The sequence below is a fragment of the Lates calcarifer genome, linkage group LG19 (genome assembly GCF_001640805.2).
Source record: "Lates calcarifer isolate ASB-BC8 linkage group LG19, TLL_Latcal_v3, whole genome shotgun sequence".
NCBI lineage: Eukaryota > Metazoa > Chordata > Actinopteri > Centropomidae > Lates > Lates calcarifer.
Window position 1 is genome coordinate 22,080,632 of NC_066851.1, and position 9,865 is coordinate 22,090,496.

Sequence of the window (9,865 nt, forward strand, 5' to 3'; positions counted from 1 at the left end):
CGTGTTTTTAAAGTAAAGAAAAATATGTTTTATCAGTGTGAATGATGTGTAATGTGTATTCAAGACTTTATAAACAGCCCAAATCTGCTCTGATGTTGGGCATGGTCTCTTCTCTGCTCACTGGACTCAAACCTTGAAGCACAGGCTCACATTTTGTCCATGTCTGTCATGTACGAACATTGAAACTGGTTTTCTCTTTATACTGGCCATGTAAAGATTCCCTCCTAAACTTCTTGCAGTGTAAGTGATGCGGCACGTGATCCACAGTCCTCATTTTCTGCAAAAATGTATGAAGTTTATCTGAGGCTCATATGATGCTTCAGTCTTCTAGAAACCTCCTGAGGGACAACTATGTCCTTGTAAAGGCACGGCTAAAACCTCCAAAAGACCTCTAGAAACTCCTAGAGAACCTGCAGAACCTCCTCAATGTCCATTTCAACATCTTAACATCCTCCTGAACCTTCTAAAGGAACAGTAGAAACTTGTCATTTACCACTAATACTTACAAAAATACATGTAGAACCTTCTCAATAACCACTAAAACCTTCAAAAGACCCACAGAAACTCCTAGAGGACCTGTAGAAGCTCCTCAGTGGCCACCACAACTCCCCAACATCCACTTGAACCTCCTCAAGTACTACTAAAACCATTCATAGAACCCTTCCAGTGGCCACTTAGACCCTGAACAACCCCTAGAACAACCTAAACAACTTCTCAAACCTTTCCAGCGACCATTCTAAGCAATCCTGAGAACCTCCTCAGTAACTATTAAAACCATTTGTAAAACCTCCTCAATGGCCACTTAACCCCTCTAAACCCTCTTGAAGAACCTACAGAATCTGTTGAACCTTCCCATCAACCACTAAAATCCTGAGAACTTCTCATAACAGCTAATGTACTGAACCTTCTTTAGTTTCCATAAATAATGTACTGACCAGTTTTTTCCTTTAATTAGTCACCTGGTTTTAAAGGCCAAGATCAATCAAAATGTCAAGAAGCAGGGACAAGGTGCAAGATAAACCAGGGCTCAACCCGGGAATTAAACAACATGTACCTGTATGTGACAGGAATAAAAAATGACTGAAATCTTGTGACTCTCTGAGGAATGTCTCGGCTGTGACTTCTCGTCTGATGAAGACAGATGTGGGAATGTGTCCGACAAGCTACATGACCCTGAGGAACAAATTCCTTTTTGTCTGATTATCTTTAAGTGATTTACAGGGTCCTCCAGACACCGTGGAGATTCGAGTGCAGGTCCGAGATGTGACCTGAACACCAGCGTTCATGTAGAAATGAATTTGACCCGGCATCATTCATTCTTCACGGGAAAACAAATTAAACGCTGGTATGTTGTTTTTCGTGACCGGACCCTCTGACTGGCTGTAAGACGGACAGGCTGTGGGGATTTGTAGCACGAATTTCTTGGAAAGGCTGTGACCCCAGACCACGTGGACTCGCTAATTGAAAGGGGAAATAAGGGGAAGTTGGAGATCAGGTCATTTCCAAACAGCTACTGCAAAACTTTATCTCCCAGTGAATCTGACTTTGTGCATTTTTAAAATGATACAGTGAAACATATCAAATATGGAAAATTGTGGAAGTAATCACAGTGGTAATTTAATTTTCAAAGTAGTATTAGTACCAGTGGTGAAAAATACTTTACTTGGAGCGTTTCTATTTATGTGACTTTATAGGAAATACTTTACTTTTTACTCCTCTAGATTTATTTCACATCTACAGTTACTGATTACTTTGCTGATTAAGATTTTCCTCACAAATGATATGATCAGTTTTTAAAAAATACAACACATTGCGGATGATGAACAACAGTGAATAAAAATAGTTGAAATTAGCTTCACTTTTAGCTACTAATGCTGTAATTTAATATCAAACTGACAGGGCACATTTTGCATTATAAGTACTTTTACTTTTGATACTTGAAGTATATTTTGCTGCTAATACATGTGTGCTTATACAGTACTTCAAACGTAGGACTTTCACTTGTAATGGAGTTACTTTTTTCTTTACTTTAGTAATTTAGTCATTAATCAATCATTTAATTATAACTGTCAGAAATAGATAATCCAAAGATATTCAACTTACAATGAGAAATTTTTGATGGCTTAAAGGAGCTGTTAGGAGGTATTTTATTTTAAAAGATTCAAAAAAGACTAAAATTGCAAACAGAATTTGAAGAGACATCAGTTAAAAAAAAAAAAAAAAAAAAAAAAAATATATATATATATATATATTATATATATATATATATATATATATATTTACATAAATATAACTGTCTATGCATTGTGTTGCAGAGATATTACTGATGTTAGCATGCTAACCAGCTAGGCCAGCCTGTGGCGATACTGAGTCACTGTAGTGTCCAGTCTACCCTCAGTCCAATATAAGGATATGAAGAAGTCCTAACTGATATTAAACTATAAACCTGTGTTGCAGCCATCAGCTCTCCACTCTTTACTCAAACCTACTGATGCTGCTGCTGCTGCTATCCCTCTCCCCCCATGTTCCTCAACCTGTCATGGCTCGTCCTTCACTCCTGCCACCACTACATCTTCCCTGTCTCTCTGACTGGGCGGACTGGGTGTGAAAATCTTCGTCATCAGTCTCACAGTAACAGAGGAAAACCACCTACCAGTTACATAATCAGACTGCAAGGTAAACCTGTGCGGGAAACATTATTCACTGATCAACAATGACTTACGCTGACGGCTAGGATCTCTCCACACCATGAAAATCAACAAATATTAAGTTATATAGTTTTCACATGTTAACTCTGACGACAACGATGATGATGATGATGATGATGATGACACAAGGTCTTGGCCGGAAACCAACTAAACTCCTTGAACAACAGTGACACTGTACCACATTGCTGTACGGTTCAATCTAATTATCTCCCAAATGAATTATAAATGTGGGTAATTAAAGGCAGAGTAGAAGCTATTAGTCACATCTGCCATCAGTCGCATGTAGATGAGACCCATGTATGCAGCAGATGTGATTCAGCATGCATAGAGGTTCATCATGTGTTCATCACATGAGAGAGGGGCTGATTTTTTTTTACTTGTATGCTGTAAATTACATTGATTACCGATGTTAGTTATAGGCCGTTCAGTTGAGCATTTCGTTCCAGTTCATTTCAATTCAATGCAACTTTATTAACCCCTGTAGGGGCAATTGAATGCAGCAGATCGCCACACATCAACAGATAAACACACAGAAAGTAGAAAATACTATGAAGCTGAATATATATGTATAAAAACTTTCATTAGTTTAATTCAACAATCTATAATCTTTCTCAATGTTTTACTTGTCTCTGTTATTGATCTGTGTTATTTCATTAATTTGAATTTTGTTGATTCAGTATCAGAAAAAAGCTTGAAAATACTGATTACACAGACAGTGGTCAAACTGTGATGCTGTGAAATCTGAGAGTGCTTGTTGATGATTCATTTATCATTTGTCATTTGTGTGTGTGAAATTAATTACAAACAAATCCAAACAGTAATTTGTAGGACTTATCATCATTTAACTGCGCAGAGACATGACAACTGAGGAGGCATGAACCATGAAAATGACAAGAGTCTACAGCCATGCTAGCAGCTTTTTGGCACAGCAGTGTTTTGAGGTAAGTGCTAATGTCATGCTAATAGGCTAACATTTAGCAGCTCCAATGCATACCATATTCAGTATCTTAGTTTAGCTTGTTAACATGACAACATTAGCTAACAATTTTGGGGCTGGCATTAGCTGTTCAGAACTGAGTAAATGCTGTAAATGTCTGTGTAGTAGCTGTTGAAATATTTCATTCAAAACCACGAATGTCAACTTTGAGAAAAGTGAAGGGATCACTAAAGTCAAAGGAAACCCATCCCACCGTGTTTTTCATGTGATATTTCATGTGATATATTGTCACATTTGCACATGCAGTCACTGTACAAATCAGGAAGTAAGGAAATTAGCTGGAGAGTAAAAAATAGTAAGACGATAAATTCAGTAGTTGTTCCTGTCTCCCACATATCTGTTTGAAGTTTTTCCTCTGAATTTCACTTGGAGGCAGACAATAAATAAGTATTTGAATAAAACTGAACACACTGATTTCTTTAAAGTTTGCTGGAGAGTCAGTTGTGAAGATAATTAGTGAGTAAAAAGGCCTCATCACTGTCTAGGTTAATTCAATTTGCCATGTTTCTTTTTTTGTTTGACGTAGAGATATAAAAATGGACTGATGGTCCGTAGAAGTTTGTGGAATGATTGTGTGCGGAGAAAGAAGATAACATGTTTAGGCGAAATGAGCATTATCAGATGAACCAGATGAAGCCTGTGGATCGATGCCAAACAGACTCTAGAAAACTACCATAATGACACTAATGCAGGAACCAGACTAAACACTGATTTGGTGTCTAGCACAATATTAAAATGTTTGGGAGTCACTGCTAAAAAAACTAATCTAATTGGGTAAGATGGTGCACGAACCTCAACTATAAAAACATTTCTAGGTTCTAGGTTTTATTTATTTATAGGAAACAGGAACGCCCTGTTTCACAACCACACCAATCCACCCTGCTTTGATCAACAATACTTGATGCACAGATGCCAACACAGCTGAGAAACTTAACTTTACCTGCACGTGCAGAGAATCGAACCAGCAGCTTTCAGGCCTCCAGTCCACTTCTGTAACTTGACGAATGTTTCCTAAGCTGAAAAAGAACAAGAGGGAGAAATACAGTCAGTATATATTTTTGCTTATCGGATAAAAGTCTACATTAAATATTAATAATTTCATTAAAAGACACAGAAGTAAACTGATCCCATTTAACCTTCTGTGAGCAACAATATGAACAAATAAATCCATTCATTTATAAATAATTTCAAACATGCCTCTGCAGCGTTTTGAACACGCCTCTTCTGTCCACCTTTGGCAAGTTGTCATGTCCGTGGAGAATTAAATATGCATGAAGACTTAATTCATTTCCAACACTGCTGAGTGGGAAGCGTGATGCTGATCAGACTCACCAGCTGAGATATTAACTGTGCAGCTGCATCGCTCTTACACAACTCACTACGACTGACATTTCAACACGCTGACACTGACAGCAATTTGCTTTGGTAAACTCACAAAGCAAAACAAGAATCCTCAGGACCACAGTCCACGCATCTCGAGTTAATTATGATACCCAGGTACAACTGCCATAAACAAATGAGAACACTGGTGTTTCATGCTGTTTGTGTTTTCAAACACATTCCAATAAACACACTTGCAAAGAGTAACTACGTCCTTTAACACTACTTTGTCCTGCCTATGAAGATTGGAGAAATGAAAATGTCTGACTTGATGATGGTGCTGCATGAAAAGTCAGGGGGATCACCAGAGTTCTTACAATTCCTCCGAAAGCGGGGCATGAAAGTCTGTACCACGTTTCGTGGTGAACCAGCTGATAGTTGTCGAGACATTTCACTCAAAACCACAAAAGTAAACCTCATGGTCTGTTGACTGATATTGTCCTATCTACAGTAGAGAGGGACACAGGAGTGGATTATCACTTTGGTTCCATCCTATCCTGTTCCCCTGTTGTGTTTTTTGGCTGGAGTCTGTCAGTTCTGTAAGGTCATCTTCCCCTGAATCCTCTGACTCTATTATTGTTTGGCTGCACCGTGCGTCTTCACTCACGCAATAAGATAACGTTTATTAATTCAAAACTTGACTATTGTGATTATAATTCCCGCAGGATTCCTGAAAAAATATCAGACTGTAATCTAGAGTCACGGAGTCAGCAAAAACAAAACATCAGAGAACTTTCCAGTTATAAAAGGGCGTTTTAACAGACAGTTGCTGATTAGCTTCTGCGTCAGTTTTCACTTGTTTGTCAGCAGGATTATGCAAAACGTTCTTCACTGATTTGCTCCAAATTTGGTGGAGCAACGAGGTGGAGTTAACTATGGAGTTAAGTCTGCACAATTTGGTGCAGGTCCAGGTAATAACCTGTATGTCTACTGCTGATGAACACGAGGCACTTGAACGTCACAGAGTCTTAAAATCAGCGTGACTCCGGCAGAGCGTATGCATCACATACATTCTTACCCAGGTACATTCCTGCACAAACCTCAAACATAAAGATCTGCAGTATGCAGTCTGTGGTATGTGTCTGCATGTGTGTTTTTTTAATGTGCGAATGTCTGTCCTTGTGCGGGTGAGTGTGTATTATAAGGCCTCAGCACCATGTGACGCTGGCTCATCTCTGGAATCATCAGGTTTGCTTTTCACACCGTGTTTTGCGGAACGCTCGTCAGGTTGGATTTTTCTGGGAACTGTGGTGCACTCAAACTTCTCGCACACCTTTTCCTCAAATTTTCACAGCAGGTTAACAGCGACAAATCCATCAGCGCCGCCTCAAAACACTTTTAAACTGTTGCAAACAAAACAGGAAGTGCTGACAACTGTTTTCTTGTTTGCAGTGCTGGAGTCAGCGCAGTATAGCTCTGACTTTGAACAGTTGCGCTAGTTTATTTACGTTTTTCTTCAACTTTATTCTATTAAACAAATCATTTATAGTACGTAAACATCAGGGTCTTTAAAGCCGATGAAATCAGTATTTTTATTATGACAACTGATCAAACTGACTGATTAGTGAAAGAAGTCTCGGTCCACACAGATATCATTTTCTTGTTTCATTTTTTGTTTTAGTAACTATTTGCTAACCTGCTCGCCATTTTAAGTTTACATGAAAATAATATGTGAACTTTGCTGCTTCATGTCTTCATGGCTCAAAATATAAATACACAACAACAGCTTGAGGCTACAAAAAGGCGTTGCAGAATCATTTCATATTTACAACACCTCATTTTGATATTTGTGAATCAGGTTTGTTAGTAGTCGAGAGGCAGCAGAGAACAGCTGGATGCTCTGGTTATTTTTTTTTGGGGCACTGTGAATAAAAGCTTGATCACATTCTTCCCAAACGTCCTGTGAATACTGTGCGGAAAGCATTAAACATTATCAGCTGAATGAACAGTGCAGTATCATTAAAAATAAGCTGATAGTTAGTATATATACCTGCTGATATCACAAATCAGCTATTAATGAATTAATTTGTCAAGTTTTTATGCCTCTGTTCATCTCGTTCTTATGAAGCTGATATGTCAGTGATGCTTTGAGGGAATTTCTTCACATTTGGCACAAAGGTTCACATGGAATCGAGGATGAACTGACTTGCTTTTGGTGCTCAAAGGTCAAGGGTCAAAATTTCTGTGACCTTACAAAGCATGTTTTTGGGAATTGATTCTTTTATTATGACCAGCATACTGTGTTTCGCAGACTGTGAAAAAGATTTTAATACATGCCTGTGATGACATTAACCCTCATGGAGCAATGTAGACTTTATCTGATCATGACATGGACATACAGTAGACTAAAATAGTGTGATTTGGGAGCATACAAGCCAAAAGAGGTCACTACATAATGAATCTGATAAGTCACAAATAGCTCCAGCTATATCTGCTGCTGTAACATGTCCATGTATGAGAACATGGCCTGAACACAGATAGCATCAGGACTGGAAAATGTCACAGCATGACTGCGTATTAACTGGTTTTACTTCTACTGTAACAAAAGTAAAGTGTCCTTAAAGAAAATGAAAACTGATAAGCATCTATATACAACCGCTGCAGCAAACACATTCAAATTTAGCCTTTCTTTAAATGTTAATGCACTGTTACTTTTTGTGAAGGACACTATCTGATGTGTTATCTGAGACGGATAAACAACAAACCACAGAACAGCACAATCAGTCTTTCCTGCCTCTTTGTTACTGATGTCCACATTGTTCTTTTTGTCTTCTAGTGCTCTCGTGTTAAATGCTTTCTGCAAAATGCTTAAAAAAATCTAATTTAATATATATATGATCAGAAAATGAAAAAATAAATAAAAGCATGAATGTGGTGTTTGGCACGAGTGGCAAAGAAGAACACAGCTGTTCAGCTTGTGGCGAATATTTTTTTCTCCCCCTCTCCGGCCAGAAATTGATTTAGGTTTGGAAATGTTTTTTTGAACTTGAGCCAGAACTAAATGCTGTGTCACTTTGGTTGCTCATAGCCAGGAAGAAGAAGAAAAAAATATATAAAGAGATGATCTCATCTGTCTGGATTTGCCCTGACTTGAATGCAGATTCAGAGAAAGAACATTTATAAAATGACAAATGCAGAGTTGTTTAAAGGAGAAAAGGGAGCTGGGAAAGAAATGTTATCATTAAATTAGTTTAACTGAAGTGCGATTGTTTTGTACAATGGGATAAAATAAAAAATATATAAATAATTATTCCTTCACATGTGGATAATTGCTCATTTTGTTTTATCAGAGTTTGAGAATTTGCCTGAAAATATTTGTCCTGTTACCTGATCATATAATTTCTGCCCCGCTGCTGCAGACACACCCTTCCATACTTTGATGTTGCTGCACACTTGCCTTGTTGTTGCCTTTTTGTACAGATGTATAAAACATAAACATTGCACAGAAACTTGTCTTGACAACAGCTGCTACCTGATACCTGTGCTTCCTGTCACCACAGTGCTGCCTTGCACTTTTGTGGTATCGATCTGAGTGCTCTGGTCCAACATGGCTAATGCACCGCTAGCTTCCAAATATCACTTAGCACTGACGATCAAACACAACAGCGCCCAGAGACAGGGGTGAGTGCGGCGATGATTTGCTCAGATTTGTGGGATATTGGCCAAACGGGCAGGTAAAACGTCCAAATGGATTTTCTCATAAAACCTGATGCTGACAGAGTGTGCAAAAAAAATAGAGGCATGTCATCCTGTGGAGCACCACCTGGGTAAATATACAGTCAGCATTAATAACCTCCTTCTCCTGAGGGAGCCCTTTCATTGGACGGCGGCCATGTCTTAATTGCTGGTTGTAAAAAGCTCTTAACCTGTGTCTTCTCCGTCACATGTAATGGATAAATCACTAAGACGTCACATGTTCATTCTGATTCAGGGAAAGACCTGGTGCTTAAAGGAATAATCCACCCTAAATTAATGTAACACTACTATTAAAAACTACTGCTGCTATTATACACCCTTCATTCCTCACTTCTTTTTGGTGGATGGGGCTGTAACAAGTATTTTCATTATAAATTCTTCTGAAGATTATCATTAAATGTCAGAAAATGGTGGAACTTACACTTTCTGACCTCATAAGGAAAAGAACAGCAGCAAGTGAAAGCCTGGAACTTGGTAATATTTTGCATTTTTGCCTGAAAATATGATGAAAATATCTCAATGATCTAAACAAATCAGCAGGGCTGCAACTAGTGATTATTTTCATTATTGATTCATCTTCATTTTCTCTGTTTGTTGTCATCAGAAATGAATGAAAAATGTCCATCACCCTTTCTAAGAGCCCAAGATGACGTTCTTAGCAGTCTTGTTTTAACAGTCAAAACCCCAAAAATATTAATTTTACACAGATATATTGTTAATTTACTACACGAATAACTTTTGACATCAAATGTTTCATGTCTATAATTAATCCTTACGTCTAAAAAGTGCCAGAAAATAGTGAAAAATTCCCCCAAACAGTCCAAAGTGATAATCTTTAACACCAAATATATAAAAAATCCTAATGTTGTAAGGCTGGAACCAGAGAATGACAGTGCCATTTTGGTTTGATGAATGACTTTAAATCAATAGATCAATGATTTTTTTTTTTCTGTTGATGAACTAATTCATGAATTGTTTCAGCACAATACAAACTAAAGATGAACTTGTGCAAAAGTATATTCAAATATTAAATCACAAGATAAGATTATTTTTTCAAAACCTCAGCAGCTTTATTGCTCCCAGG

The 9,865-nt window shown here is 37.9% G+C and overlaps 1 protein-coding gene across 2 annotated transcripts in view; it reads right to left on the minus strand.

Moving 5' to 3' along the window:
• LOC108902197 (phospholipase B1, membrane-associated) overlaps window positions 1–9,865 on the minus strand; it is a 58,913-nt gene that overhangs the window by 39,354 nt on the left and 9,694 nt on the right. For both annotated transcript variants that reach the window (XM_018703954.2, XM_051078203.1), the window contains exon 3: window positions 4,646–4,721. The gene's annotated coding sequence lies outside the window, so the exon portion shown is untranslated. The remainder of the gene's footprint in view (window positions 1–4,645; window positions 4,722–9,865) is intronic.